Below are 9,253 nucleotides of genomic sequence, written 5' to 3' on the forward strand. Positions count from 1 at the left end.
GCGCTCAGTGGGACCTCGGAGGGAGACTGAGGACTGAATAACCACGGAGGGAGACTGTGGACCGCAGTGCTGAGCACTGATAATAGCAGCATAAAATGGTGCATGCAAGCAGGAGGGCCCACGGATGCTAACCCAGGGTCTGAGGGGAGCAACCAAAGAACACAGAGCATTTCCTTAGATGGACATGAGAACAGTATCTATCATGCTACAATCCAGCACTGCCCTTTAACATTGACTCTGCCCTCTGCCTTCAGTGTGCTGGAGAGCCCAGCAGCAAAGGGTGGCAACGAAAAGAAAGGGCATTTAAAAAACATTTATTTTTGTCTTATGTGTACAAATGTTCTGCTTGCGTGTACGTTTGTGTACCATGCGCATGTTTGGTGCATGCAGAGGCCAAAGAGAGTATTGGATCCCTTGGTCCTGGAGTTACAGAGGGTTGTGAGCCACCATGCAGATGCTGGGAACGGAACCCAGGTCTGCTACAAGAGCAGTCAGCATTCTTAGTCACTGAGACATCTCTCCAGCCTTATCCCAAGCTGTGCAATTTTCAATGTAATCTACCGAAAACAATTAGAATCCATCGGAGTCCAGTGAGTTGAAGAAAATAAATTCAGCACAAGAAATAGCAAAAATGAGAGACAGTAAAGGTGATGTAATAAGAAGCCAGCTGTGAGAACAAATCACTGTTCCCAAGGTTACAGTAGCAATGTTGGCTTGGAAGGCCCTTCTAGCGGAAGGGAACAGCTGGACTGTGGTGGAAGGCTTGAAGGAAGACTTTAATATAGGAATAGATAAACCATCTCCATGGATGGAAAGAGCCAATACTGATGAAAATTCTCTTTAAGTTAATACAAAGATTAAATGAGTTTTCAATCTAGCCCAAGCTAGTTCATAAAATTAATAGATCATAGTGAAGTGACCAAGGTAAGACCATCTTGTTCTGACTCCATTAGTGTTTGCTTAGTTCTCAGCCCTCTCTCCCCTCTGCCTTGGCAACACTTGAGATTTCCATGACCTTGACCGTGGTCAGATGTAGTAACTAAAGTAACATTTATACAAACAATATCAACTAAAATAAATGAAGAAGGTATACATCAAAAATAGTTGCCATTATTTTTGTCTGAAACAATCACTTATGCTCTGTCAAGAATGAATGCTTTAAAGTCACCCTGACCCTCATGGGTTTTGTCTTTTAAGAATTCTGTGCCCCTGATATTCAGCATGAAAAGACTCTGAGTCTGAGACATTAGCCCACTCTTGGTTGCCAGGCAAAATTAAAGGGCTCATATATACACTTATGTGGCTTAGTCAGCATAGTTGACTCTATCGTTCTCTCGTAGATTATTGAATAGCAGTCATCGGAAAATAGTCAAGATATGCCTGAAGACAAAGCTGAGATCTTCCCTTCTGGATGTCAAGACCCTGTAGGTGGGACAGCAGCTTGGAAGGAGGTGTTGTTGTCTCTCGAGGTCCATGTAAACAGAGCGCTGAGCAACACTTGACACATCACAGGTGTAAAGCTTAAGTCTCTAAAGGGAACAAGTTACGGTTCAGGGATGGAGACACGAAGCGCAGCAGCAGGAGGGAGAGCCAGAACAAGGCTGTCAGCACACATGGCGGTGGTGTGAGATACGTGGGTTCCCTGTGAAGAAAGGGTAGATTCATTGGGTCCACAGCACTGGTATCACAGGACACAAAAACCCACTTTGCACCATAAACTAAAACCAGTCTCAAGTGGGTCGAAGTCTGAACATGAGGACAGGGAACCGAGAAGGTAACGTACGGGTTTACGTGGACACCACAAAATGGAAGGGAGCGTCTGATGCGGCAGACGCATGAAAATTTAAAGTTCTGTTCAGCAGAAGACACCATCAACAAAGAGAAAAATACAAGCCTCGGTCGGGGAGGATATATTTATAACCCGTATAACCAATAAAGTATCACTACCCAGATACATAAATAATTCCTCGAAATCAATAAGGGAACAGCAAGCGGGCGATGGAAGAATGAAGAAATGATAAGAAACAATAAATATGGGGAGAGGACGCCTCGCCGTAAATATGTGAACTCGTGTTCAGCTTCAGGCCTAACACGGAGAAGCACAAATTAAAACAACAAGATGCCATCTTTCACCCATTAGAGTATAAAGAATTAGGAAATCTGATCTCACCAAGTGCTGCTGTGAATCCGTGGAACCGGAAGCTCTGAGAAGTTCTGGCTGGAGGGTAAATTGACATTACCATCGAGACAGCCCGCTCGCTTCTTAATCATGATCGTTCAGTGCGCTCGCGGGTTGGGTTCACCAAGCACCTGTCACCTGCCAAGAACTGTTCGGAGCTCTGTCCACACGAACCCCAAGGGTCCAAGGCTGCCCTCCCAGCCAGAGGGTGTTGTCCTGAGGGCCTGCACTCTCAGACTCCAGGTGGCAAACAAGGCAGCAGGGCATCAGACATTGCTGCCAGTCAGGCAGAAGAGACAAGCTGAGAGTCCCATCCCTGAGAAGGGATGAGACGCCATGCCTTCTTGACCCAGTCAGCTAAAGCTAGCTGGATTGCCATCAACCGCCACACTAAGAAAGTTGGATGTTGCATGAAAAAAAAAAAAAAGGAAGCTGCCACCATTGCTGCTACCTTGCCACTTGGGTAAACTTTCAAACCCATGAACTCTTGTGAGTGGATATGTGCACATTGTAGAAAGTGTACATCTGGACACCAGAAAGGCACCCAGGCACCACGGGCAGAGCAGGGACCACCTGCGGAAGCTGAGCCATTTGTAGGAAGGAGATACGATGAGTTTGGGAAAGCAGGGTCAGCTTGGAGGAGCCCGAACCCTGAGGGAGGAGGATGACTACAGAAATTACTACATGGGCACCTGATGTTCGGAATCCACTGAGGTCGTTGCTATAATTCATTCAGGTAGAAAAGGCAGAGGTTTAGGACACACCCGAGTAGCATTTGATAACTCACCCCAGCCTGCCTGGGGATTCCTTAGGAAGTAGGAACAGAGAAAGCTGTGCTCTGAGTGGCATCTGAGGACCTTGTTAAAGTCGGAGCAACACGAGGATACCCACACCCCACATCTACTCCTCACAAGGAGCTAGGTCAGTACAGTTTTTTTTTTTTTAAAAAAAAAACCGCAGGTACCGGTTCAAATGATATTGTGGCTCACTGAGAATGCAATGAGGTCTAGAGAAGCAGAGGGTGTGGGGAGCAAGAAAAATGCAAGAGAGCTTACTGATGCAGTCAGGGCAGGGCAGGCCTACAAATCCACCATGTAAAAGCAGCTGCCTATTGACAGTGGCCAGAGAAGCTGAGTCCCCCTAAGGAAAATAAATCCAACAGACACGCAGACAGAACCCATGCTGTGGATGGCTGTAAACTCTCCTGCGGCATAAAAGAAGATCTGAGCAAGTGGAGACAGAGATGCCCTGCTCTTCTGTGAGGAAAGGCTGTGAACCGCCACAGTCTTCCACAGCGATCTGTCCACACAGCGGAATCCCAATCAGGCGGCAATCCAATCTCCCGTGGATTTGACAGGCCGTGTGAAACTCCCTGGGAACAGAGAACAGTTTTAAACATTGGTGTTTGACAATGGAGAGTGATGGCAATTGGACGTGCAGACACAAGTTACATGTGACAAGGAGACTGCTCGGCAGAGCAGTGGGGACAGTCGGGAGACAGACAACACAAGCAGTCGTGGGGGGCTGGGAGTCAGGAGACAGGCTGCCCCCTGTGACAGGCTGAGGTCTCTAAGTCACAAACACAGGGGACATTCTGTGAGGTAAAGAAAGTCATCTGAAGATAGACAAGCTCGAAAACCGGTACTGGCTTCACCATTAATCAGGGGGACGTTGGTGAACGCGACCATGACATATTACTTTTCTTCCCTAAAACTGGGAGGAAACGGTAGAAGCAGACAGATGACTTCTTGCATTGGCAGACATAAGCAAAGGCAGAGTTGGCCCGTGTGGCCGGTGGGGAGTCCTGATTATGACACATGCCTGCACTTGGGAAATAGGAAAAAATGATTAAAGGAGAGAAGAAGAAACAAGTCCGTTTTTTTTTTTTTTTTTTTTTTCCTATCGAGAGAGCCTGCCACACAGCAGTATCACCCATAAGAGAGAAGAATCTACAGCTATCAAAAAAACGAGGTCGGGCTGCGTGTGCCAACACGGAGAGCTCCCGAGACACTGTGTTAAATATAAAAAGCAAGCTGCAGACAACCCATGAAATATGTATGACTCCATTTGTGCGAAGGCAAAATCGCCAGACAAAACTGTATATTTCCCTCCCTACGAGTGCGTGTGCGTTGGCCAAAGGGAAGAAGATAGCCATTCCCGCAGCCGGGAGGGGCCCCGCTCAGGAGCAGCGCTCAGTACCACAAAAGGCAGTGGGCTGAGTGTTCCCCAGGCTCCCGTCCATGTGCTGTGGGCATGATTTAACAAATGACTGAAGACAATAAAAAGAAATTAAAAATGGGCCACTAGATGTACAGATTGCAAGCTTAGGGAGGAAGAAACTGAAGGTCGAGAGTCCAGTGTCAGAGATGGACGGACGATGCTTGAAGCCAGGGACAGAAGGTATCACCTGAACAGGATGAGCCCCGGAGAGCTGCTCCACAGAATAGGAGAGAATTGGTCAGGTGAGCTGGGGCATGGAGACGGGGGGGGGCAGCTGAACCCCACTGTGAGGTAGGGAACCTTAAGGAAGAGCCAGACTGAAGGAGATGTGGTGCTCGGAGGTGGAGGAGACCGAGTCCATCAGTTGTGGTTTTGGAGAACAAATCTCGATACTGCAGGTAGAGATAGAGGGAAGGCAGGGAGTGAGCAGGACAGGAGGGAGGTGCATGTGTAGGGAGAGACTGGGAATGGTCAGGCAGACCAGTGGAGACCAGGAAGGGCTTCCACAGAGGGAGAGGAGCTGGCCATGGGCAGCCAGATGAGGCAAGGGACTTTTCCAATCCATGGCCACATCCTGTGTACTCACGGGAGTTGGTAAGGTGAATCTTGGCACTCTCAGCTTAGATGTGGGCTTTCCTATGTGGGGAAGGAGGAGAGGGAGAAGCCTGGAGGACTTGGGGCTGGGGAACAAGCACCACTCAATGAGATCAGTCCTCTCCTACAGTCAAGGCCAGATGTTCTTTAACATGGTAGGATGGCTAAGCAATGCTTGGGGCCAGGGGAGGCAGGGATGCCTGCCCATCCTTGTGGAATGTTCTCTGGTTGCCCTGGCTGGGAACAGGAGGACAGGAGAGATACCGAAGACTAATATGGAACTTCTATCCAGTGAAGGCTGGGGCCACCCAAGTTGGGGATTGTCTTAGGGTTTCTGTTCCTGCACAAAACATCATGACCAAGAAGCAAGTTGGGGAGGAAAGGGTTTATTCAGCTTACATTTCTACACTGCTGTTCATCACCAAAGGAAGTCAGGACAGGAACTCAAGCAGGTCAGGAAGCAGGAGCTGATGCAGAGGCCATGAAAGGATGTTACTTACTGGCTTGCTTCCCCTGGCTTGCCCAGCTTGCTCTCTTATAGAACCCAAGACTACCAGCCCAGGGATGGTACCACCCACAATGGGCCCTCCCACCCTTGATCACTAATTGAGAAAATGCCTTATAGCTGGATCTCATGGAGGCATTTTCTCAAGGGAGGCTCCTTTCTCTGTGATAACTCCAGCTGGTGTGAAGTTGACACACAAAGCCAGCCAGTACAGGGATGGAGCCTCCATTGCAGTGAAGGCTGGGCCACATGAGTTGGGTGTTTCCAAGCCAAGGAATGAGCAAAGTCCTTGGCAAGAGAAGAACATAGAGGGTTCCGTGGCCAGGGTCTGCCTGGGGCCCTCACTGACCCAAAGAACCTGTCATGTGAGCATGTAGCCATCACTTTCAGCTCACCCACAGCCCATTGCCCCATTAAACCACGTGACTTGCCTTTTCATCAAAGTAGGCGCTCACTCAGGTGTCCAGATACAAAGGCATCTAAGAACCTGGGTATCCTTAGCCCAGGCAAATCCACGCATATAACCGCCACCCTTACAGGGAGGATGGAGGAGGCCAGGGGAAGAAGTGTGTGTCTGTAGGTGAAGGATGGCATTCTAAAGAGATGGAGGAGCGTTCTCAGAAACGCTCAAGCCCTTCCCAACGCCCACCTGCACTCAGTAAGTGGATTAGGCATCCCAGCTTCTGAATCCAGTTATGTCTCGTGGCCCAAACTCAAGAACAATGGAGGGTAAAATGGGTAATGAAAAGCCGTGTCCAACCTCAAGCTTTAAAAACAACATATCAGAAATAAATTCTTTTCACTGTACTAAAGAATTGCCTGTCACACACCGGGAGGCACAAGGGTGGATGTGGTGGTGATGGTGGTGTGCGTAAGAAATGGGGGCTGTCTGGGCCCCAGCCTGGTACTGACAGTCAGTTGACTCCACCGGCTGAGAGGGAAGTTCTCCAGACCGGAAAGTGCCAAGCAGGATGAGATTTGTCAGTGTCCATCCTTCAACGGGAAGAGTAATCAGAACGCAGGCCATCACCACATAATGTGCAATGGCTTTAATATCAACTCCCCTTAAATATTAGATGCACCGAGAAAATATTAGCTAAATTATCACAGACTAATATGATCAGTTTCCTCTAGGATAAAATGTGATAAATGGGTTTTAATAAACTAAGGAGAATTATATGCATCATATTCTTGGTTCCTGTCAATTTTATTTAGAGTAAAATGCCATTGCGATAATTAGTTGGTTTTTACTGTGTTCATTAAAAGCTTTTCTAATGACCGCTTGGAGGAATAAGTAAAATTAATTTCTGTCTCGAGCATCCTAAGAATTCATCACACAAACAAAAAGCAAATTCCAGGTCCATGCAAGACGGGGCGGTGGCTGTGGCTTCAGCGCTTCGAGGCAAAGCGTCTGCCACTCGTGTTAAGATCCAGGCGTCCACAGTGGTGAACGGGGTGCAGGTCCCTCCTGACTCCAGGCAGCTTTCACTGCTATAGTCAGAGCTTTCCCTTGTAACCAGGGAGTCTGGGGTTCTAAACTTGGGGCCCCATCCCTTCTCCTTTCAGAAAGGGGACTCAGATTTCCTAGGCCACCTTCTTTAGCCGCATACTAGGCGGTGTTCAGCCTGCCTTGAGCATACAGCGTCCATGATGTGGGCACATACTGTCTCTGGATGAACCACAGCTGGTAAAAGAGCTGGGGGAGGGGGGACCTCCAGGGTTAGTCATTATAATGGTTATTTTTGACGACGTTACAAAAGCTAGAGTCACTTGGGAAGAAGGACCCTCAGCTGAGGAATTGTCATCCATCAGACTAGCCTGTGGCTTTGCCATTGGGACATTCTCTTGATTGATGATTGGTGTTGGGGGTGGGGGGTCAACCCGCTGTGGGCAGTGCCAACCCTGAGTGAGTAGGTGTTCCTAGATTGCACAAGTAAAGCAAGCCGTGGGGAGCAAGCCAGTGAGCAGCATTCCCCCATAGTTCCTGCTTCCGCTCCTGCCTGAGTTTCTGCCTCTGCTTCCCTCAGTGCTTGAGGTGGTAAACCATTTAAATTAACCCTTTCATCCCCCTGGTAGCTTTTGGTCATGAAATCTATCACAGCAACAGAAACCAATCTAGGACTGAAATTGGAACCAGAAGATGGGATGTGGCCATGCTGACAGGAATGTATGCCTTGGGCTGCTATGCAGAGGAAGGTGGAGTGTTTGGGAGCCTTGGATTGGAAAAGTTAGTGAGTGCTCAGAGCTTAAAGGGCTGTAGTGGGAACTTGGAAGATAACACTGAAGATGGAAGTCTTCCTTATTAAGTTTAAAGAGAAGTTTGAGAGTCCCTCAAAAGCTCTGTGGGGGGACCCGTGCTGGCTGGTGTTGTGTCAACTATACACAAGCTCTAGTTATCACAGAGAAAGGAGCTTCCCTTGAGAAAATGCCTCTATGAGATCCAGCTGTGGGGCATTTTCTCAATTAGTGATCAAGGGGGGAGGGCCCACTGTGGGTGGTACCATCCCTGGGCTGGTAGTCTTGGGTTCTATAAGAGAGCAGCTGAGCAAGCCAGGGGAAGCAAGCCAGTAAAGAACATCCCTCCATGGCCTCTGCATCAGCTCCTGCTTTCTGACCTGCTTGAGTTCCAGCCCTGACTTCCTTTGGTGATGAACAGTAATGTAGGAAGTGTAAGCCGAATAAACCCTTTCCTCCCCAACTTGCTTCTTGGTCAGGATGTTGTGCAGGAAGAGAACCCTAAGACATTATCAATGTGATTTACTTGAATTGAGACCCTATGGATGGTCAGGGGAGGTTGTAAGGGCAGAGAACAATGAAGGGGGATGGGAGGGGGATGGGTGGGATTGGGGTTCATCACAAAGAATCAGTAAAAATTGAAAACAGACTGTGGAAATGAAACTAACTACACTGGGACCATTGATGCTGGTAAGGCAGGGCTGAGGATCAGGCTGCAGTGAAGGTGAGGAGGCCACCATCACTGAGCTGAAATCTTGTGAGACGTGACTCCTCAGGCTCAGCACACAGAGCGGTCCTGGGGGGGCCAGGGCTGCATCTCAGGCTGACAGCTGAACTCAGGACTATGTGGGAGTCTCGCACCTGATGCTCGTTTGGCCGGCCTGAAGCACTCATGAGGAGTATCTTGGCACCGTGAGAGGCTCTGGTGAAGTTGCGGCTCAGTCATAGAGCAGAGGGTAAGGCTTGAAAGGCGGTTTCTGAGTATGGGGAAGCCTGCTTGGCTCTGAGGATATGGGCACCCCAGCCAGGCAGTTGTGACAGAAGGACTTGAACATGGCTTGGGAGGAAGAAGAGGAATTACCTGGAGATGTCGCCACCTGCTTGACTCCACAGCATCGAACCTGGGTGTTCCTTTGGACAGAACTAAGTGATGAAGACCTCTGAGCTCACAGGGTTTTAGAACAAACCCGAGAACTTTGACAGTGTGGAAGGCTGCCCACCTGTCTGTATTCACCCTTCCCACCTGGCTGCACACACTCCCAGCTGCCACCCACCTGTCTGCATCTACCCTCCCCTTCCCCCATCTTGTACACACTCACGGCTGCCACCCACCTGTCTGTATTCACCCTTCCCACCTGGCTGCACACACTCCCAGCTGCCATCCACCTGTCTGCATCTACCCCCCGCCCCATCTTGTACACACTCACAGCTGCTGCCCACCTGTCTGCATCTACCCCCCCGCCCCATCTTGTACACACTCACAGCTGCTGCCCACCTGTCTGCATCTACCCCCCGCCCCC

General features: G+C 49.2%; 1 long non-coding RNA gene across 1 annotated transcript in view; it reads right to left on the reverse strand.

Annotated features, from left to right (window-relative positions):
* Positions 1–1,583: 1,583 nt before the first annotated feature.
* LOC110306464 overlaps positions 1,584–9,253 on the reverse strand; it is a 13,305-nt gene continuing 5,635 nt past the window's right edge. The window contains exons 2-3 of the long non-coding RNA XR_002379284.1: positions 2,171–3,551; positions 1,584–1,642 (exon numbers count right to left, since the gene is read on the reverse strand). This is a non-coding gene — a long non-coding RNA (uncharacterized LOC110306464). The remainder of the gene's footprint in view (positions 1,643–2,170; positions 3,552–9,253) is intronic.

Source organism: Mus caroli, chromosome 12 (genome assembly GCF_900094665.2).
Source record: "Mus caroli chromosome 12, CAROLI_EIJ_v1.1, whole genome shotgun sequence".
NCBI lineage: Eukaryota > Metazoa > Chordata > Mammalia > Rodentia > Muridae > Mus > Mus caroli.